This window comes from Alosa pseudoharengus, unplaced genomic scaffold (genome assembly GCF_046254945.1).
Source record: "Alosa pseudoharengus isolate Yale_2024_CS ecotype anadromous, Long Island Sound unplaced genomic scaffold, YU_APseudo_1.1 YU_APseudo_1.1_scf_5, whole genome shotgun sequence".
Lineage (NCBI taxonomy): Eukaryota > Metazoa > Chordata > Actinopteri > Clupeiformes > Clupeidae > Alosa > Alosa pseudoharengus.
The window spans coordinates 7,067,610-7,092,081 of NW_027468837.1; positions in this window are offsets into that span (position 1 = coordinate 7,067,610).

The following is a 24,472-nucleotide window of genomic DNA, read 5'->3' on the forward strand; positions in this document are numbered from 1 at the left end:
CAAATACCATAAATATCCATTCCACCATTCTGCGTAACAGACGCCTTTCGGAAAACCCTCAAGAGCATAGCAAAACCAGAGTGACAGGAATGAGAGAGCATGCAAACGTATGTGACAGAAAGATTTGGGGAAAGAGTGTGTATAAGTGTGTAAGAGTGTGGGGATAGTCGTGTGGTTTGTGTACACCCAAACCTAGGGGAGTGCTCCCCTTAAGGTAAGGGTGTGCTCGTCGGGGTTCTGTTCTCCCTGTCGGGACTTATTTTCTGATAATTACCGGCGGACAATACATTATCCCTTACTAAATTAAAAAAAATCGCACTACAAATGTCCAATTGGAATTGTTTTATAGCATGTTATTTTTAAGTATACTGTATGTTTATGTTTTGCTTATTAGGAAATTTAAGATGAAGTCAATTGTAGGTAGATGACATTGTTTTGTTCAAATATCGGTAGAGGGCTTGTGTCACATACTTTTTTCATAATTTCAAGTCCCATAGGACTTCAGTGACAGAGTAGGCTAAAGCTGTTTCTTTATTTTGGCTTCATTATTTTGAAATGTAACTATTTTGTTATTTGCTATTTGGAATAAAGCTAACTTTGTAATTTATTGTTGTCTTACTTATGACAACTCCAAACAGCCACATCTAATAATATAATGTATGATAATAATATTAATAATAAAACCTTTTAAAATAATATATTCAGCACAAGTAGCAATGGGTAAGATAAAGTTACAAGAATTTCATCATCTGACTGTCATTAGAGAAATGAAATAGTACTTGAAAGTAATGAAAGGTAAAGCATGATTTTTCATATTTCATTCACTTTACTGTCCTATATCTGTGTATTCCTATGTTGGCGTGAGGGAGCATGTGTGTAATGAGTGTGAATATACTTCTCTCTCTCTCTCTCTCCCTCTCTCACACACACACACACACACACACACACACACATTCTCCCCTCACCCTTCGGGGCTGAACTGACAGCAGAGCGCACCCAGCCATAGGCCAGGCATTTTGCTGGCCTGTGAAAACCTGGGGGGGAGGGGGGGGGGGGTCACCTAGCCTGGCTGCTGGATTGCCAGAATGAGGTCAAAGCACAACTCCTCACAGAGATGGAGAAGGTGAGAGAAAGAGAGAGAGAGCGAGAGAGAGCGCTTTAATTAACATGCAAATATTAAAAACATGTAAAATCCATTGACTTGATTGAAGAGAAGTGAAGTAAGTCGTTGTGAACCAGTTTCCTGTTGGGACTTAACAGACTAAAACACAATAACTCATCTGGTAGCCACACCCAGAAAATCACGACTGTCATCAGAATGTGCAGAGTGCTTCAAGTTTGAGAGCAGCTTTTGATAGTTATTCTGTTCTGACATAGTGCCAATCTAACCAAACTCTCCTAGGCTTTCCCCCCAGATTGGCTAGAAGGTTCTTATCCATCTTATCCAGAACATGCAGTTACTTCTCTCCTGTGTGACAGAAAGTGAAGCCATTCATACATTGTAATGTTTCTCCAGAAAATAACAATGGTCAGACGAAGATACAGAACACTTCAGATGTAAAGTTATTTGACTATTTTGTCGAAAAACGTCATAATGAATGGGGGTCAATGGAAGGCTAACTCTAGCTGCGTTCATATCAGCTTCAGACCCTCCTATAGGTGGTATGCTTTAGGAATGCTTGCTTACTCCTTTAGTTAAGGCTGCTAGTGATTGAATTGAAGTTACCTGTTATCACTGTACATACACACACATACACACACACACACACACACAAACACGCACACACAATGATAATGGCACTCTAAGCAGCCAGGCCTAACCATCACGACACGCTCTAGTCACGATGACAGGCTTTTTTGGAGGACTCTACACAATCCCGCCTCGCATCCGGCCTCTCTAACGGGACACTCCCGAGAGGCTGCCATAGTAACCACTAACACTTCGAGTGGGGTGGATCAGCAGGAAGTCAGAGGGCGGACAGTGGGTGGACCCTCAAAGGTGAGTGGAAAAAAGAGGATGAAGCATCTCTCTCTCTCTCTCTCTTTATCTCTCTCCCCTCCCCCCTTTCTCCCTATTTCTCTAGTAAAGTGTGTTGTTTTGGAGGAGCTGTTTATATAAATCCTTGTTCCATATTTTCCAGCCGCTTGAAATAGAGCCCCTCTAGTCCACTCCATGCACCTGGTTTGCAGCCTGCGGCATTTTCTCCTCTAATGGCCCTTCCAAACAATATCTGTGTTTAGCTTTTCTGGGATGATGGCTACCGCCAAATGTGTTACTTAACTCTGTGTAAAGTGCATAGATGAGTTTGGATGGAAGGCTTCACACACAATTCAGTGGCTATTGTTTCTTTACCAGAGCTTCTCCCATGCATGTTGATGTAATTTTGATTTGTGTTGAATGACTTCACTGAATATTAAATGGAAATATCACTTTCATGTAAAGTGAACAGCTCTTTCTCATTTCTCTTCCTGCCCGTACTGCTCTGTATCAGTCTCTGCTGTGACAAGAAACAGAATCTGGCTAAATATTCTCTATATGTCTTCATCTGTTGGATATTTTCACATTTCTGGTAACATTTCTGTCCCCACTGTGGCACTTCCGTGCCTATGACAGATGCTCTGGTGTGCTGAAATCTGTCTTCATTGACCCAAATGATGCCGAAATGAGGAGATGGCTGTCAGTTGAATACGTTGGAATGACACTTTTTCCTTGACCTCATGAATCAAGTGATACGGATCAAGACTCACCAAAACAACACTTACGGGACTCTGAGACCTTTGCATATAAATACAGAACCTATATTATTACGCAAGTGTTTGACTAAGTGACTACTCTCAATAGAGTGTGTATGGGATGGATGTGTAACACAGCTCATGTCTGTGCTGGTGTGACTGCAGAATGGAAGGACAAATTCCCAGGGACATATGCAAGTAGTCCCATTACTTCTCCAGCAAACCACACATTAGCCATAACATCATTGGTCCTGTTTGTGCTGGTGTGACTGCAGAATGGATTGGCATATTCCAAACAGTGTCATAACAGAGAGTTCAGATGAGATTTGGTGTTAGAGCTCTGCTAAGACCCAGAGACATATGCAAGTAGTCCCAATGCTTCTCCAGCAAACCTCACATTAGCTTAATGAGCCAGCATGTTACAGCGCTGTGGAGTGGATCCACATCATTTTTCTTTGATTCCTAAAAATAAAGTGAAATGAAAAGGAAAAAGGGGGGTGAGGACAAAAAGGCAATGCCAATGTAATTGCTTGCCTAAAGTAGAGTGGCCGAGCCCTGTTAAAAAGCTCCTTGAGCAGACTGCCAAGCCCTTGAGGAAGATCCAGGGAAGCCAGACTCCGTCCTCTCCTCTCCTCTCCTCTCCTCTCCCCTTGTCTCGATCTTCTCTCCGGTCGCACCCCCCTGTGTCCGACCTTTAATTAAACACTTCCTGTGAGAAGGAGCGGGCAATTAGAAGACCCCCTGAGCCATGGCAGCCACAGAGGCCAAACAGACTGAAGTGAATGAGCTGGTACAGCGTCAATTTTCCAGGATGACCACTTTCATACAGTCCGTTTCTGATATCTGTCTAATTCATGGCATCATTACTATGCATCTATTCCTAGGTGTGGGGTAATATAAATTGATCTGGTGACAAGCTGTTAAATGTCACATTTTCCATATATTGCAATTGTCCATGAATATCCAATTATAAATGTACATGTTTATAGCATTACATTGCCTTTTTCATTCTACAGAACAGTGGGAACATGACCTCGGGCAATTGCAGTGTAAATGTCAAATGTAAGGCAGTCTTTTCTATAGAATAATGTCTTGGTACATCATTCTGTTCTGTATTACATGCATGTTCTGATGCAGTGACACAGTTTCTCTTTTGACCACAGGGACAAGCGTGCAAGCTGTGAGGTCACATCAAAGCAATACTGCACTGTTTTAATCTCTTGGCTCATTGAACATATATATCAATACAGGCTTTTTTCCCTCTGCAATAGTTGCCCATGTGGACACAGTGACACAGTTTTGTTCATCTACGTACTAAGCAGGTTGGGTTCATGTATTGGAAATATGAAACCCACTGACTGTTTCTCTCTTTCTGAAGTCTGTCAGCCATGGGAAACTTCATATGTTTTTACTTTATGAAACATCTTCATTTCATAACATGCTGCTTGATTCATCTTATCTCCTTGTACCCTTTCTCAGAACAGTTGTGATCTCAGAAGTGCTCAGAGCTACTGTTGGAAGATCACGTGGCATAATTAATTGATCTTTGTTTTATTATTAATAGATTTATTTTGCAAAGAGATTCACATATTAAGTCCTGTCATTCCAGCTGAACATGTATTATCATGTCTTCTGATGGGTTTCCAGAAGAAAACATTTGATGAAATGAAGACATCATGAGGAAGTTGTAATGAAGTAATTATTTTAATAAGTGAGCTTTGTATGCTTTTTTTCAGATTTCCCAAGAACAAAATCTGAATTACTTAAATTGAATAAAATAAATAAATTCTGCAGCTTGGTATGTGTGAAATCAATGTACATATACTTTCATGATACAGTTTTTCTCAGTCGCTTTGGTGCTATTCTCACATCACTATTAACATTTGCACAGCAGTAAGTGCATTTCTCAAAACAATTAGTGCAAACTGCAAAACCTAGTGGATGACCTACAAAAGTGCGTCACTTGCTCAAAATGGATAGTCCATTCCTCAAAAGCACATATTCATGTCAATGAAACTGTCAGTGTCATCAAAATGAGAAGTCTTGACACCATCGTTTATGAACAAGATAGTCAAATGGCTTTGTCATGTTTTCATTATGACAGTTCTCTCAGTGTTTTCCAATGCAAAAAAAAGGTCAGAACTCGGTGACGCTACCTGAACATGCTCAAGACAGCACTATACAGTACTTGTACAGCCATTTGAAAACTACAGTAAAGGTACACATTGCTGTAGTTAGGGGAGTAAGTGAGTACAAGACACTGAATACGTACATTTTTACTGTATGCTCTTTGCAATTCTACAGCATTTTGACAGAATTTGATAACTAGTTCACCAATTTTGTATGTAATGACTCAAGCAATGAAATGAAGACTATTAGTTTTATAGGGAACGACTATTCAGTATCCATAAGTATAGTTCATTTTGACTGACATGACATAAGCAAATCATAATGTTAAAAAACAGCAGAGAATTGTATGAAAGCAACTGATACATGTCCAAAAGCATTTGCAATTTGTTCAGAGGAAGGAGAATTTGCTACTCTGATGTGCACAAATGACTAAATGTTGTGGAGGTTGAACTAATAGTTATGAGAATTTTCATTCTGATCTGAAAAAAGCACCAAAGCGACTGAGAAAAACTGTAATTTGCCTCATAATCATTGACATTAGTATATGTAACTATTTACATATACTCATGACCACATTCATAAAGGATTATGATGTTACCGTATAAGCCTTTACAGCTTGAAGTGTCACAAAATGTTATAAAGCATCTTTGATTTATTGATAATAATATAAAGATGTAATAATTGCAATTATCAGGAGGTAAAATACCGGTAACCTTTATAATGCATTCATTGTGACACTTCAAGTTGTAAAGCCTTATACAGTAACATTATGAAAACAGTAATGAGTATGTAAATAGTTATATATGCTTATGACAATAGTTTTGTGGCATTACAAATGGTTTATAACCCTTTATTAATGTATTTATAATGCTTTATGAATACTGGGTTCATATAAAGCGTTATGAACGTGTTTATAAAACTTTACGGATACAGGGTACAGAGTGTTACTGAACCTCTACAGTAAATGTCGTATATATGTGCAGTTGTCTGACGCATGCTCCAAATTAGTATCATGTTTTTTTACATGAGTAGAGACTATATTCCCACAGGAATGGCCAATTAAAGCAGCAAACCGCTATCTTGTTTACAGTTGTACCAAACAAGAGAGCATTTCTGAACTCTTCAACATCACTGTGAACAAAATAGGCTGTAGCCAGAAATACAGGAGTATTTTTAGGTGACTAAACTGGACTTAGGCCATCCTCCTCATAAGCTTTGACAAACTGAGTTATTGTAATTGAGCTGCATGTGAATTGGCTTTATTATTTACTGATTTTTTTAAATTATTGTATTACTCTTATTTGTTCCCAGTGATCTCTAGCTTAATAGCACAAAAAGTGTGTGTGTGTGTGTGTGTGTGTATGTATGTGTGTGTGTGTGTGTGTGTGTGTGTGTACTGTGTGCGTCAGCAGAATGAGATCCCAAGTGACAGTGTCCAAGTGTTTGAGAAGAGTGCGGCAGCTGAGGAGCGGATCCTACTGAGCACAGTGGAGGAATCATTATTACTCAATGTATCCTCATTATACGCCTGAGTCAAGCCTTCTCCAGCTCATCCTCAACATCTCAGGAGGGATCGCTCACCACTTAGCAGACAGCGGATGCAGCTTCAGTGTTCATTCACACACACACACACACACACACACACACACGCACACACACACACACACACACAAACAGTTTGTTAAGAATTCCCTTAAGTTATGCAGATGGAGTATTACAAGAAGACAAGAGATTATCTGGATGTTGTTATTTCTCTCGTGGATGTGGCATCCTTGCTAGGTAGTGTTAGACAAACGCCTGGTGGACCTTTCGAGGTGCGGTCATTATAGTATGAAAAAGGACTTACAGGCATTCAGAAAATGAAGTATCAGAGTGTATCTGCTCGTTATGAATATTTTATAGACCAATATCCCTTTCCCACATGGTGTAAGGATTACTGGTATTGGCCAGATTGATGTTCTTTAGTGTGGCCCTTGCACCCGGCTAAACCGGTGGCGGTAGTGCAGTGGCTAAGGAGTTGGGCTAGAATGCAGTGGTCTGAAAAGTTGTGGGTTCAATTCCCGGCGTCCACCATTGTGCCCTTGAGCAAGGCACTTAACCCTGAGTTGCTCTGGGGAGAATGCCCCTTGAAATATGTAAGTGACTTTGGATAAAAGGGTCTGCTAAACAAATAAATGTAAATGTAAATGTCAGTAAGCACATTAGACTGTTGGCCAGTGGTTCCGAAAAGGCCACTGGATGGCCGTCATGCTGTGTGTGCGTTTGTAAGGCCTCACTCTTTGCTATGGCTGATGTCATGCTACAGCAGGCTGTGCTAGGTGAGTCAGCCTGGCCATGCGGGGCCTGTGTAGACAGGCCACCTGGGCTGCGTGCGCTATGTAGGCGTCCTGCACCGGGCAGGCTATAAATGCTCTATTCCAGTGAAGTGATCCTCTCAAGCACACGCAAGAGCTGTGCGCAGGGTGTAGGATATTTCATGATACCGTGAAGTTGCTCCTTCTGCCCTCTCCATGCATACATTACAGTAATACACATAGTAGTATAGCAATGTAGTTTGTCAGAAGGCCTTGCAAATGGCCTTGAGTAGGATATGATATGTCTGTATGCTGTGGCCCTGCACGCAAATGCATGGCCTACAGTACTACCTCTAAATCCATCCGCTCACCCTACTCCCTTGCACCTTGTGGCAGAATTGTGATGTGTATCATGATTGTATTTAGTTTTGAATTCTCTCATTCTCTCTCTCTCTCTCTCTCTCTCTTTCTCTCTAACCCCCTAATGAGGCCATAGCCTTAATTCAATCAGTTCGCCTGTCTCTTAGTTTCAGCATGGCGACAGAGCACAGAGTGGGCGTCAGTTGGAGGGAGAGACACATGTAATGAACGTCAGCTTCACTCTTCTCCTTTCACACAAGATTACCACAGAACACATGGGTCCTTACGTCCCAATGGCTAAATATATGGAAAGAGGTCAGTTTGACAAGGAAAACGTGTGAAAGTGTCGTTAAGGATATTCATGTTGTTACCTGCTTTACACACACGTGAACAACTGACATTCTACAGCTCGTAGACATTTTAAGGAAGAAATCAAATCAGTGACAGCAGCTTCTATATGGAACTGTATGTAGAATTACAATGGTGTTCATATCAAATGTTGATTGCATAAAATGCTTTGAAAAGTTTGATACTTAAAGTTAAAGTTGGCCCCAGCCGTGCACCGTACGCCGGCGACCCGGGTTCGATTCCCGCCCCGTGGTCCTTTCCGGATCCCACCCGACACTCTCTCCCACTCACTTCCTGTCATTCTCTACTGTCCTGTAAATTAAAGGCATAAAAGGCCAAAAATATATACTAACAAAAAAAAATATATATATAAAAAAACAAAAAAAAAACAAAGTTAAAGTTTGAACTTTGATATAGCATTAAAAGAAACAAGCATACATGTTTAAACATCCGTTTCTTTAAAAGCAAAAATAGCTTCAGCAATCATGGTCAACTCAACAATAAATCTCTTGAAACCATCCCATTTCTCTGTGTAATTCTTTGTACCAAACTGATCTACATGATTTGCAAAATACTTGGATGACAGATTGGGCCCTGGCTTGTAATGTATTATACCCCCCCCCCCCCCCCACACACACACACACACACACTTCTCCCTGTCATGTTGTGAAGCTCACAGAACACAAGCCAACTCTGTCACCAGGGAAACCAACTGTCTTTAACAGTATCCATATTCATATTAAAAATGTCATCCTAAATTGTGAGTGAATGACATCAGATTCTATTGTTCTTTGTAGAGATGGGCACATTTATGGCATCTGACCAATAGAAAAGTTGAATAATTCGTTGAAAAAGTTGAATAATTGATAACTATCAAGATGAGTCATAATGACAATGAACTTGTTACAAATTAGATGATTTTTTTTTGTGTGTGTAAGGAATCCTGAAATAATTCTTAAATATAGTGATTTTATTATTATTTGGATTTACAGCCTCAGCCCAAGGGTCATTTGCATCATTTTGTGGGTACTGAAGTAGCAATATTTACCATCTCCACATTGTAGGCCTACTACTAAATAGGAATTATGTGATTAGTACTTTGTTAAAGATATAAAAATACTCACAAACATTGGCCGAAGGGTCCACATGTGCTCAACAGAGATTCTGCTTGTGCGTTGCAGAGTCTACGTGTGGCGGGAAAAAATCCTCACTTACATCACAGTGCTTGGCACTTGCGATTGCGAAATTCAGGGGTTGCTATGGTTACTGCAACGCAGTTGCCCCAGTTATGTTCAATGCTATGAGTGGTGGCATGTCATGAGCCACACAAAAGCAAGAGCACTTTTTCATACAAAACGCTGTCATCAGGTTTTTAACCATCATGAAAGATAGATGATGTTGAGACGATTCCTTTCGGCAGAAAATGTTCCTCTTCTTTTTATTATTATTATTGGTACACAGTTATGATTCAGAGCCTGTTGTGTGGTGTTAAAATGATCTCATCAAAGTGATAATTATGAATTTCTCCATTACTCTCTGTGAGTCCTCTGCTTGTGTAAGGTACCAAATTGTTGCCAAATGTATTAGATTACTGGCCAATCACTTTAAATCACATTGTTCTCATAGCATGCACAGATTTTCTCTTGGCAAATCTGTTATTCTACAAAGAGGCATGTGTTTGAAGAAAATAAACCTAATGAGATATTACAGATTTATCACTGTGTTCACTGATGCCACAAGTGTTTTCAAATGTCACCATTTGCTGGAGTTGTGTAGCATTGGAGCCTCGTAATGCAATCATATATATGAAAATGTTCTTTCCCTGTACCCTGTACCAGTCTGGAGGACTACTGTGTCCTTGTTGTTAGGCTATTGTGTGTGTGTGTGTGTGTGTGTGTGTGTGTGTGTGTGTGTGTGTGTGTGTGTGTGTGTGTGTGTGTGTGTGTGTGTGTGTAAAATCTCATATCTGAACAGTAGATTACATGTAATGCAATTTCTGACACTGACTCGGACTTTGTCTCTCTCTCTCTCTCTCTCTTTCTCTCTCTCTCCCTCTCTCTCTGTGGTGTGTGTATAAAAGCAGAGAAGAACACATCAGGCTTCTATACTTTAAGGGTCTGTCTCAGATGACTTACATTCACTATCAGGCCCCAACATTCTCCTGAGGCCAATAACTATAATTCATGTTCCCAACTTATTTACATTTTTTGTACACTTAAACAAGCTGTTAACACACTGCTGACAATAAGGTTTAATCGAAGGCTTATATAGCGTGTGGAATTGGAAGATGACAGCTAGACTTGAGTGGTGTTAAATAATTTACAGATTATAGATACTGTTTGTAGTGTGTGCAGTATATCTAAACGTGGGCAAAAAACCTTACCTTACTACTTAAACCTACACAAACACAGTAATTTTTTGCCTTTTTATCTTTCAGTTTATGTCCCTCTGACTGGAGGAGCTGGTACTGCAGTATGTGTGACCTTGCTGTACATCCCCTAATTATGGAGGTAGACCCCAGTGGATCCAAGCAGACCCCAGCGGACCCCATAACCACAGTGTTCTCCTGGGCCCTGATCTCATGCCAAGCGCCAGCCCGGCTGCCTCTTCTAATATAGCAGAATCATGACACCACCATCAATTCTTGATGCCTCCAAGTAAAAATAGTGCTTGTGGGAGCCAGCTGGCCTGCATGTCTGACATCTGATGCAAGAACAACAAAAAACTAAATTGTTTTGTTCACTGGCACCTTTAGTGCTCAGAGAGACCACTTCCTATTTTTGAGAATCCTGAGGAGAAGCAATCTTTTTAATGAACATAATTGTGATGTTTTTTAAAAAGCAGAGACTAATTTGAATATTTTATAAGCGGACCCGGCTCCTCTGAGACCCTGAATTGATCTGTTTTAAACAAGTGCTTTGTGCCGTCTGCCAATTTTCACTAGCCACGCATCTTTCTGCCTTTCTACTTGTGCAGCGTCAAACTGCTGTTGCCATGGCGACCAGCTCTCAAGCTACAACAGAGTCCCTGGAAGACAAACAAACATGCCTGTAGGGTGTAAGAGCAGCCGGGGAACGTGGGTAATGAAATTAGCCTCGCGCCATACTCTCTGTCGCTCTCGCGGGGCTGGGAATTTGCAAGGTAAAAGAGACATGCTCTTAAATAAGGGATCACACAGGGCCAAGCCGACGAGCAAACCGAGTGTGCTGCCATCGCTTGTGCAGTGATCTCTTCGCCTGATCTCTCTTTACTGTTGTTATGCTAGTCTGACAACCAATCTTAGACTCAGACCATTAGTGTGTTAGAGGGCAGAAGACTACAGGTCAGTTGACTTAAAATGCTGTGTTATGTCAAGCCATGGGGCATTTGTGTGTATGACCGGGATGCTGGAGTGCACATAGAAAGAATGGCTGTGTGAATGTTAAAGCGTCTCTGTGGGTGTGATTGTGATTGGGACTGGAGAGGGGGGCAGATCATGCCCTCTCTGTAACAGGGAGCACTCACACAGAGTGGAGCGCCAGGGGCCACTTGGCTGTTGTTCACGAGCCTGGCTTTTTGAAAACTTTTAATCAGTCTTCCCAAAGTCGAACTCTCGACAGCTTTCTCCCTCTCACTCGGTCACCCCCCCCCCTCTCTCTCTCTCTCTTTCTTTCTTTCTCTCTCTCTCTCCCTGGAAGGGCATTCAGATGTTTCTGTTTCATGGTGTTAGGGGGTCACTGATGGCTGTGATTTCTGCCCCAAGGCTGAAAGTCTTGGGGATTCAACGAAGGACTTTACACACGACATGCACCAGCACAATTGGCAGTCAGAGTCGAAGAATCTAACACCAGATCCTCTGGCCTTTAGGGACCTTAGACACTGTTACCAGATCAATGAAGATGTCATGGCGAGTTCCCCTGTGCAGGCGGTTCTAGTGGCAGAAACTGTATGGAGAACAGCGGGATCCTGCGTGGTCTTCTGTCACCCAGGGGCTGGATGTCAGCGCATCCCCTCAGATAATTTTAGACTTTATCACGCCCACATCCCATTTGTGGCCCTGGCATTTGATGTGAGGCTGTGTGTGTGTGTTTGTGTGTGTGTGTGTGTGTGTGTGTGTGTGTGTGTGTGTGTGTGTGTGTGTGTGTGCGCATTTGTTTGTTTGTGTGTGTGTGTGTATTTGTTTGTTTGTTTGTGTGTGTGTTTGTGTGTGTGTGTGTGTGTCTGTGTGTGTGCATGTTTGTGTGTCTGTGTGCGTGTGATTGTGTGTGTGTGTGTGTGTGAGTGTGTGAGCCCCACGTGTCCAGTGTTTACTGAGTGTGTTCACTGATCTGGTTTCATTTTTCTAAAATCTCAAAAAGGTGACAGACATAAAATAAATATAAAATAGAATCACATATTCATGAAGACACACGTCAACTTTAAAAAGCAGCCTAATATCAACATGACAGATTGCCCTTTCGGAGGCATCCTCCAGTGTCTGGTGAAATTGGGCTTCCCTTTTAAAATTCACATATAACACTGAAGTAGTCCTAGTGCTTCTTCTCTGCGTCATTTGTCCTAGTTGCCCATATTCTGAGTCATAAACTGGTCAAATGAACCATGTTATTGCATGCTATATGGATCACCAAGTGGTCATGTTGAACTGGTTGAAGATAGTCAGTTAGACGGTGAACAGTGGCCATAGAAAGTTGGACCAATGAGTTAGATTATCAGTCTAACAACACTTGTGATTGGTAAAACAGGCCTATAATTTGACTCTAGATTTGTTTTACATGTACACAGACAATTAAAATCATTATACATGTTGTGATGTGTATATGGATAAGCCTTTTCACACCAAGTCAGAATGTCCTCAGGGTATTTGCAACTGGCCCTGATGTTTGTTCACTCTGTGTGTTGACTTGCTGCATCACAACTCATAGATGAGCATTGCAGAGTTTATGGGTTGAGGTGGTGCCAGTTTCACTGCAGTAAAACTCAGTAAGAGGGGTACAAAAAATCACTACCAGGTCCATTCTGACCCTTTGTTGCCGAGCTGATGGTCCTGAAATACACTCTGGCTATTACACTCCGAGGAGGTGACAGTGACACAGCTGCTCCCAGATGTGGGACGAAACGCTAAATACGTGGCATTCAGACAATGATCCCTCCTATTCTCTGAATTCATTGTTATTCAAAATAAATAATAAAAGCTCTATATTTTGTGGTAACTGTTTCTTCTGAGCAATCTGTATAATCTTCTTAACAGAGCATCCAGCCATGTGTTTGTTTTCAAATAGATAGTTAGTGGATGCCTTACTTTTATGTGGTGGTCAGCACAAGTTAAGTATAATCTCAGGATGTATTGTCTCTCCTCAAGATGACAGCACACATTTTGTTCCTCGTTTTGATCTGAAGACTGCAGATTTGAGCATTTAGTTGTGTTAAGAGTCACCGCAAGCAGCCTTCAAAAGACGCACATTCTCTTTGCCCATAACTGCAGGTAGGTTACCATGGTTACAGTGATGTGCGCAGAACACCACTTCATGGAGGCATGAAAGGAAACAATATGGAATTGGTTAAGCCCGAGAAGAGCTTTTCTGAGCCACTATATCTCCAGCCTTTGCACTGGAATGCAAATCAGACACTTTGGAGCATACAGTGAATGGTGTAGTCATTAGTTGCCAATCGATGAAGTGTTAGTAAATTGGTGTGTGGACACTAATTAATTAATGTAAGATCAATAAAAACAGGGGTGCTTCCAGTAATGAAGGAGTGATATCCCACAAATGGCTGGGAACCAACAAAATGCCTCTTGAGATCATGCAGACAGCCATGTAATGCTGAACAGTGCCTTTGTATATTTGAATCGCATGGATATTTAAAGCAGAATTAATAAGTATATGACTCTGCATGGTCTAATAAGAGCTAATTATCTAATACTTAGGGGATTAATTCTGGCATGCATTGCTTTAGGCACTTTTTCAGTAGCCTGGTACAGAGTGATGTTCAGAACACTTTTTTACAGTACATATTAGATTAGTGTGATAAAGAAACTGTGAATGCAGTGCGGTAAATATCAAATGGGGGGGTCTACTTGAGAGGTTTGTTTTTTGTTTAGGAGGGCTGCAAACAATGAATGAGAGAAAAGAGATGCTGTGCAAGCAGCTTTTTCATACCATTCTCACATTATTTTATGATGTGAAAACGATTGCATGGGGGAGAACATCATTACTGAGGTCAAACTTTAAGACAGGCTCTTAAATTCTGCCAAATGCCTGGGGATGCTAATGGAATTTGCTGGCAAAAGTGAAATTCTCCTCCAGGTTGTAGTCTCTCATCTGAAGCACTGTAGCAGTGGATCTCTGTGCTGCGACACCACATAGACGAGAATGTATTTTTTTTTAGTATAGTTTGTTTAAATATGCTCCAAGAGATTCAGCAATAATAGAGTTCCAATCTTATAAGAGCATCTCCTTGTATTCCTATGAATTCTTTCTTATCTTATGGCTGTCATACCTTTTAGCATTAGCAACATTTAGCTTTCCAAAAACGGGAGATTTTTTTCCCGGGGGGGGGTCAGTGTTACCGGATCTGTGTTTGCACATCTAATACGTTTCATGCACGTGTTTCAACACTGCATTTCGGTCGTTGCTTTTACCTTAGGCATGCCAGTTATGTATCCGCCAGCTGCCTGCCTGCAGTCTACTTCCAAAACTCCAAAGCTGTTTGCTGTCAGATTTGGTTTCCAAGGGCACAAGTTCAGTGTATCAACACCACTCAATAACAGTTTATGTGATGTGTTAATCAATTAAATTCCCAACAATTTCACAACAGCTAGTTCTGGAGTAGGCCATTCAACTAGCCCGCAGCCTATGACAAAACGGTTGAAATTGAAACTAAGTGATCGTGTATGTGTAGGGTGTATTTCATACACAATCTGGCAACCTGAATGGATCAATGATTTTAAAATGAAGTTTGATGGCCATGCAAATTACGGGAGTTTTCCGGGAGAAATAACAAAACGGGAGGGTGCTGGGAGATGACCTTGAAATACAGGAGAAACCCGGGAAAAACGGGAGTGTAGACAGGTATGATGGCTGTATGTCGTATTGAAAGCTTTTTCAGGCTACCATTTTAGGTAAGACCCTGAAAAAAGTAAAAGTGCAAATACATAAAAAGTTAAAACTTGGAATCAAGCTGTAATGCGCTGTAAGCTCAAAAAATACTTTAGGACACTGAACACCTCAAAATATTTCTGCATGGATAATAAAATCAAGCGCCCCTGTCGCAAGAGCCTCTTGGTGCCCCACCTCGACGCAAACAGCAACAAGTGACTCTGTGGGAACACACTTGTGTGCACTGCCATCGTATGTGTGTGTGTGTGTGTGTGTGTGTGTGTGTGTTTGTGCATGTTAAAATAAAATCTCAGCAAATATTAGTGCCTTTGGTCTATGCATGCCTCTATTTCTTGCCCGATGATAGGAAACACAAATAAGGACAGACAAAAGACGTTAAGCTAGTAGGCAGTGGATCCATGACTTCTTGCGCCCTCAAGGTTGCGTGACGCAAAGACAAATGCTTTTGTCATTTTAACAGAATGACTTCACCACCCTTTCAGTCACTGATAGAGTGACTATTTAGCCTGGGTGAACCAAGATGAACCTGTTAGCAAATTTGAATTTACGCCATTCCATCTGGAAAGGATTTGACGCCATTGACGCCCGTTTCTGAGACCTGCAGTTTTACAACCTCCATGGAGGTTCCAGGGAGGTAACCAGCAGTGAAATTAAACTTAAATTGGTGCATTAAACTCTAACCAAATTGTTTCAGAAGTGCAGCAAACACATCATTCTTGCAGTTGTTTACTCAATTCCAAAGAAATAACACGTTCTTGGTTTTTGGTGATATGGAAACTAGTGTCAAAGGGGTCTTTTCCACTGTAAGGCGGAAGATGATGGATCTCAAGGAGAGAATTGCGTTGGCTGCAAATGTTTTAGTGTGTCTTTATAATTATAGGTCAGAACAGTGTATCAGTGGTAAATATTGCAATTTATTAACCAGAAAACTATAAGCTTAAATGTAAGAGAGAGAGAGAGAGAGAGAGGGAGAGACTTAAGTTTTCTGTCACAGTTTTGGGTTTATCATCCCTTAGTGTCTTGGTTTAGTGGGACTTTTAATTTGTACCTGCCATGTGTTCTGTTTACTTCCTGTTGCTGTTTCCTTAGACCCCGTTTACACGAGCATGTGTATTTTTATAAACGAAGACATTTCCCTACGTTTGAGCCTTTCATTTAGACGCAAACGGAGAATTCGCCCCGTAAAACTGTTATCCAAAAAAACTCCGGCCAAAGTGTTTTTTTTGGAAAACTCCGTTTATGCGTTTGGTTCTAAACTGTGGTAAACAGAGTTTTGGGCAGCCAACGTCACAGTATGCGACAGAAGTACACCAAATGTGCGACCAATGTTTACATTAGGCGTGTTCGACTTCGACTGAGTCTGACTTGGTCTGGCTTTCTACGTAAACGTGATCTTCAGAGGCTAGCCGGGAGGAGCTACAACAGAGGGCAGCTCATCCCGGACAGGCAGGCTACAGTCTGCCTGACGTGACTCGCGGGAGACATCGCGGGAGATATCGTGAAATTTTGTATGCAATAAACACAGCAGAACTTTCATTCCTACTCATTAAAATGAGCATGATGACTGACGAAATAAATTCTTATGATGTAGTTTAAATAAACCACTGTTGTCATACAGTTAACAGGCCTGCATTGTAGCACATAAATTCAATATCAAGTGTTTTGCCTATACTGTATGTGTGTCTATCTATTTAGCCAGCAGCAGAAAATAACAGAATATCCAAACGTTTTCAGTAGGCTAGCCTACCATTGTTGCAGAAATCACATATAAGAAGGTATCCCTTCGATTTCTGTTCATTTTCGCATATTCCAACATAAGGAAGCAGCATGAGACTCCCGTCAAAATGGTCATGAGGGGATTCCTCCCAAATGGCCCTATCACGTCTTTGAACTGATGTCATGAGGGCGTGTTTCAGCTCGTGCAGCTCGTGGAAGGCAACTGCAAGATCTGTCTGCAGGCTAAGACTCCCGCGATATTTTAAGGCCATGTGACATGCACGGTTACCGTGCTTTCGAAATGTCTCGTAAATCCGCCGCCCGAGTTGGAAAGTGTAAATTACCCAGCTTTCTTGCGGCATTTCGGGCAGGCACGCCCACTTTACCTCGGAGTACTTGAGGGTACCCCGAGGTTGACGTACGACCTTACAACAAACATGGCTGCGCCCATAGTTGAGATGAGATGACATGTATTTTTTTTGCATATGTACTGTGTTGGTCATGTTAAAGTTGATGTAATGCTCTTACACACTAGATTACATTGCTGCTTCAATCCGGTCACCAATTCATGCATTGCACGGTCTTGCTGTGCCTGCAATACAATGTAACAATTTGTTTTCCAGCCGTTTAGCCAGAGGCTACATGTAGCACAAAACAATAACAATGACTAGCCTCCTGCTAATGCCCCTCGTGGCTCGAGAGAAAGGCGTTCCTAAAGCCACTCATTGGTACATGTTGTATGGGTGAGTGTACGATGATTTACGAGACATCTCGAAAGCAGCATAAGTCCCTCCCCGGCTGACAGAAGTCGGACAGAATTTCTAACCAGCAAGCATTGCGTCCATCCCAGTATGCATTGTGTTCAACCCAGCATGCATCACATCAAGTCAGATCTGCACAGATCTGCCACAAGTCAAACTCGCCTATTTACATGTTCTCACGTGCGACTTTTCAGGGTTCTGATTGGTTAATGTGAGCTTGTGCTTATCGTTAGACTGCCACTGTGGTTTGGCGTGCTCATGACAGCATGTATGTACACGGGTTCGTGTAAACACATTTTAAAAATAAACGGTCTTGTGTAAATGCAGTTTTATTTGCAGACGTAGATGGCCAGATATTCGTTTAGGAAAATACCCTGCTTCGTGTAAACGTAGTCTTAGTTCCTGTTAGCTATGTGCTCCTTTGTTAATTTCGCTGTCTCTTGCCCCTGCCCCTCACCTGAGTATTGCAGGGTTCCTGCAGGTTTTCCATTTCAAAATTCCATACTTTTTCCATACTCAAATTTCCAAACTTCTCGGTAGATTTTTATGACCATATTCTCGACATTGCGGCCACTTCCGGTTTAGGACAACTCAGTGAAAACAAAGGTATGGACAATTGAAGTGAATTAAAAAATGACACTTAATATTCGTCCATTTAGCTGGGTCGAGCCAGCTGGCAGTTTGTACGGGCACTCACTCAATCCAGCTGTCGTCAACTTCAGACTAACACTTTTGCCATTCTATCTAGCGTAATAGCTATCAATTAATAAATACAACCATGAGGTTTGGTTTTCACCGAGGGGAGCTCATAGATACAACATAGCCTACATATGATAGACTGCTGGCAGAGGCATCAGAAATCAATTTAGACAGTATTTTTGGTTTGCAATAACAGTTTATCAGATAATGCAGTATCCATGTCTTGGTAACTTTCACAAAATCTAAAGGAAAAAGTCTACTGGTGTTTTATCCGAAAATAGCAGAGCTATGCAAACATACCAGTGCACAATGGTGTAGGGCACTTTCATAGACCAGGGGATCTTAATTTGGTTTTGGTATCAGGGTCCCCTTATGGGAGAGAATTTTTCCTGAGGACCCCCATGTAGTTGTATCTTGACGATGGGGATTGGGGACTGACAGTTAAGCTACACAACAGTAGAAATGGTTCATTATGACCTGAGTGAAGTGATTAGTACTGTAGAAACACATATTTCTCCATACCCTTGTTTTTTTTTTCATACTTATCCAGACCTGGAAATTACTCAAATCAAATTTCATATTTTTCCAGGTTTTCCATACTGCGTAGGAACCCTGGTATTGTTAAGTTTCCTGAGGATGATACGCCAAAAACACACCCATGACTGATTAAGGGCCCGTCCACACGGAGACGCTTTTTAGGTTAAACGCAGAGGTTTTGCTTCGTCTTGGCCGAGCGTCCAAACGAATCCTGTAAACGCACTGCCCGAAACCGCACCTTTCTGAAACCTGCTCCCAGAGTGGAGAAATCTGAAACCGTAGCCCGTTTGAATTCATTTAGACAGCGAAACCGCACATCCTGCTTGCGTATCTATGATGTCATTGCCACACCTCAGCTGCCCTGGACTTGCCTAACAATACTAGTTTTCATACATGACATTACCTACGATTACACTCCGTAAGATAAATATCACAACTGGTGCTGCGCAGCGCCGATAGCTTATGACTTGGTGGACTGAACACTGTTTTTCCCGGTGTTTTTTTATGCATTCTAGCTACTGTCAGTGACGCGAGAGAACTTAAGTTATTAGGAAAGTGCGGTGTAAGTTTAGGCTACATTAATTTGTGCGTAGTGCCAGTGTCATTCATTTATTTTACATGTCTTACAACATATATACATGCATTCACAGTCGAGTGAAATCAGATATAAGCATACACAGACGCTTAGAACTCACGTTAAGCCGATGGTAGCACACTGAATGCGAATGGGCGATTTGATGCAGGCAAAAGTATTGACTGTTAGGCTACTAACGAAGGTTTTATAGCAATAGTATAAATGTGGCGACAGAATAGCCTAGAACTTGGGTAAGCCTTGCGTTTAGTAGCCTAATTGCGGTGATAGCCAAAACTAATGTGAATCACGGACTATCCTACAACCAAAGAAAGTAAAGGTGATTAGTAGGCCTACCTGCATTAGCCAAATAAAGGATGGGACTACACCCTTCACAAACCGTAAAATAAAGTTTATTAGTTTTACAGTTGACTACAGTTGACAGTTCACCATCAGTCCACACAAACAATTCTGGTTTCCTTGCACTAGCCATTTGGTCGTAGCCTATTCTGTCTGTTTGTAAAGCGCAAATTTTGGTCAATTTCTGTAAAGAAACAGTGCCACCTATAGGCCTGGGGTATGAAGTAACGTGTTGAGTCGTGTTGAGATGGATCCGTTTGGACGCAAATATTCTTGATGCGGTTTCAGGGAAGACGGAGGAAAAAAAGATTGGTTTCGTACGTGTGGACTAGCCCTAAGAAACATAAGGCCCACCTTCTTGCGCCAAGCGCCGGTCATGTTGCCCTGTGCTTCTCACACTTCCTTTAAATTTGAATTTAATCTAGAGCTTCTTGTCATACATTTGGGTCCAACCTCTGCTTAGCAACGTGACATTTCCTTTAACACTTTGACTATTGCGTTTTTTGTTCCCATGCGTTGAGTGCCAAAAACGCAATATTATACAGGGTTGCCAACTCTCACGCATCTGGCGTGATTCTCACGCTTTCAGCACCAATCTCACGCTCTCACGCACACGCAAGAAATGTCACGCCAAATCCATTCTTTTTTTTGCAATCCGTTCATTTTTTGTTGATGACTAGACTAGACCACAGCATTGTTTCTAAATGACATGATACGAGTTTAAGGCATTCATATGTCTTGACCAACAGCAGGTAGGTCTAATATCCGCCTACAACGTTCTCAGCGCAGTTTTCTCTGATTGTTGATTCGCTGACTAGGCTATTTTAATCCTGTCCGAGACACCTTCACGGAACACGCTGCTATTTAGACATGAGGCAGACCGACCCAGGTAAAAAAGTAGTATACTTTAGTGTGTTAGAAATATGATTAAAGTATATTAAGTATAAAGCAAGTATGCTTACACTTTTTGTACTTTATGTAAAGTATGTTTAATGTGTACTTATAGAAAGTATACTTCAAAGTACATGTTATTAAGTTCAACTTGTGTACTACAGTGTACTAAAATTAAACATACTTAATGTGCAATATTCAAAGTGTTTTTGTAATGTACTTTTCAAAAGTGTACTTTGTTGTTAGTGTATTTTAAATGGTAAAGAAGTTTATTTAGTTTAAGTGTATTAAATTGCTAATACTTAAGAGTGGCGAGACACGGCAGGTGAAAACATCGTTTTTTCATGCACTGGTCAATTTCGAGATTTTGAGCTAGTCTGTTCCCTTAGCATGTATTCTATCACACTACTACAACAAAAAAGTCCGATTTACACATTTAGGTGTTTATTTCATTATATTGTGTCTACTCGCGCCTGTATATTTATCCTATTTTCAGCAAAAGTTAGCATTCTAACCTTGCATGCACTCCCGCGACTGTGACCCAAAACATATCGTGTGTAGTACCGTTGGAAAGCTCTGTTTTTCCTGTATCACGCTATGTGATCCATATATGGACACTTCCTTTGTATCAGCAACCAATCGCTAAAGTTCAAAGACGAGTCTAGGCTGAGAACGGAATCTCATTGGCTATCTTTCAAGGCTGTTTTCTCAAAACGAGTTTCCGCTCCCACTCTGAGCAAGGAAACTCCACTTCAGAAGCACTTACATACACCAAACTTTCTAGACTTATGCCTAACTATATTACGAAGATATTTACAGAGGGGTTTGTTGATATATTATTCCTAGCCTGACTTACATGACATTTTATGCCTAAAAACATGGCAAAAATCGATTTTTTTAGGGCTATTGACATTATATTCTGATTTACAGGATAACTAAAGTAGATATTCATTAATCCCTCTGTAAATTTTTCAACATCTATTATCTGAACACAATGAAAACATAATTTTGAACCTGGCTGTATCCAATGCTCAGGTTTCTTGTTTTAAAATGTATGCAAATTAGCGCATATTTAATGAGATAATGCCTAATTTGCATATGTAAACATTACATTACAGAAAACTTGTAATACATTTTTTTCTCATATTAATGTCAGTAATCAACTGGGTAAGTTTCATAGTGATATCTGCTTGTTAAAATTTTTACCCTATTCACCTGTAGTGTCTCGCCTTAAGAGTTGTTGTTTTTTTGGTAGGCCTAATACATTGTTTGTATAGTTTCATAGTCATCTCACCTTTAATAAAATACTAATGTGTGTAGCCTTTAGGCCTGATATGTCAGCCGCATGGATGGCAATGTGCAATAACCTAGCCTTTTATCTATCAGTCTATCAGTTTTGGTCATCAAATAATATTTTTCTTTTGTTGATTTTGTGTCTTAGTAAGGTAGTAGCCTATACGTTTGTGATGTAGAGGTTGTGAGAGGATGAATGTGGTATTTTGTTAAATTTATATGCAACACAGTAAAATGTATAGGCAGTCCAGTTGACCAATAACATGGCTGTTTGAATTTGAAATGGAGTGGGCGGATCTGTGCACCTTTCAGCAAAACGTGGTGTGAGCAAACATTAACGTTATTTTATACAGTCTATGCTTGTAACTTTATTTGCAAGACAGATGGACTGTAGAGATCAGAAAATGCATACGTTTACGTATGAGTCCGTATAAGGTTACAGGTTTGTCCAAATTAAAGATACCATAAATTCTAGTCATGCCAGAGACGTTGGTCCTACAGAGCCAGAAGGACTCGTCATATGAGATAAAACAAGGGCTGAAGCCAGTTGGATCTAAAGTGCCAAGTTATTCGTTATCAGGTGAGTCCCAAAGCATATTGTTAAATGATTCTGATGTAGCTTACTCTTTATGACCTTCGGTAGTCTTTGGATAAGTTAAATTGATGGCTTAGCAATCTTTCAAGAGTTTGTTTTTATCCTTGCTAGTACAAGCTAGCAATAGAGTGGTGAAGTCCCGCCCCTTCCGTTTGCCTCCATGGGACCTATCTTTCAAAAAAATTTGAACGGCAGTCTATGGCGAAAAATAAATAATTTTCTGGTCCCGGTTGACTTGTGCCTTGAATTACCCATATGATGTTTGTCAATTTTAAAGACAATTTTTCATGTAAAGACATTTGCAGTTTGTTTCGTAACTATTGAATTACAACATTATGAAAGATCGTAATTCCAACGACTACAAACCTATCAGTCGCGCTAGTGACGTTAGCTCATTCACAGCCACACTAGATTGTACAAGCATACCAGCAACAGGTCTTAATTGGGCTTTCCTTGCCGAAGAAAATACCATGAGTCAGAGGATTAAACACATCAGGTAAGTTGTATTCGTCAATAGACTGTACATTACATACTGTTAAGTGACATAGCAGGCAGCAAGATGCAACCGTTAACTAGCATAACAGCTCTTATCGTTTCATTACGTTGGTGACGTACATCGTTTGAGACGAGAGATGTAGTGCACTGAGTGGATTCGCACAAAACGTAAGTTACGCATGTAACTATGGATCTGTGAGACCGAGGGATGACCGTCACTACGGTCTAAAAAAGGAATGATCACCTTCGTTCTGCCTATCACCGAGACCATATGTCAACAAAGTCATGTCCATGACCTCCGGAAGCAGAATGACTCGAGCTTGTAAATAGCGGAGATTGCTCCCGGTTCAGTCTCCTACCTTGAGCGCCTCAGGATGGTCCGAGCGACAAGGATAGTGACGGTCATCCCTCGGTCTCACAGATCCATAGTTACATGCGTAACTTACGATCTGTTTCGACCTCACTCTGACCGTCACTACGGTCTAAAAAAGGGATGACACATACCAAAAAAGTCGCGAGGAGCTCTAAGCTAACCATTAAAACCTCGCTCGGTCACGGACATGAGGGCAGCGTCGCCAACCGGAGCTGGGCGAGTGACGTCCACCCTATAAAACCTGGTAAAAGTGCAAGGCGTCGCCCATGAAGCCGCTGCACAGATATCGCTTGCTGGTACTCCCCTAAGGGCAGCCCAAGATGTAGCCATACTCCTGGTGGAGTGAGCCCTTGTACCCGAAGGGACTGGCATGGGAAATAACCTCAACCAGCCAATGTGACAGCCGCTGTTTGGAAAGTGGTAGCCCCTGCTTCGCCGCTCCATAACAGACAAAAAGTTGAGAGTGTTCCCTCCTCAACGACTGTGTACGGGCCAGATAAGCTCCCAAAGCCCTGACTGGGCACAGAGTGAGCAACTTGTCGCGCTCTGCCTATGAGGCAGCAGACGGCTGGAATTGGGTCAGCTCCAGAACCTGGTTGATAGACTGCTGATTTAGAACCTTAGGCAGGAAGGCTGGATTAGGCCAAAGTGACACGCCAGTGCCCCCTGCCTGCCACCTCAGGCAGTCTTCGCTGACGGAGAGGGCGCACAGCTCCCCGACGCGCCTGGCCGAACAAAGAGCCAGGAGAAAGCAAGTTTTCAGAGACAACGATCGCAGATCTGCGTCTAAAATGGGCTCATACGGGCCTTCAGTAAGAGACATTAAAACAGTGGGCAAATCCCAGTTTGGTGCCCGCAAAGTGCGAACTGGACGCAACCGGTGGGCCCCTTTTAAAAACTGACCAATCAGTGGATGCCTACCCAAGGGCCTGTTATCCGCACCCTGGTGAAAGGCTGAAATGGCCGAGGCATAAACCTTCACAGTACTGACCGCCTTGCCTTGATCCAAATAGGACTGCAAGAAGCGCAAAACTTGAGGCACAGGGCAAACCGCTGGCTCAAGACCCAAGCTGGCACACCAATCCGAAAAGATCCTCCACCTGAGTGCATAGCAAGCTCTAGTAGAAGGAGCCCTGGCGTTGTTCAGAGTCTCCTGCACAGACTCAGCTAGCTGTTCAATGATGGACTCTGCAGGGGCCAAACCCACAGGCGCAGGGCA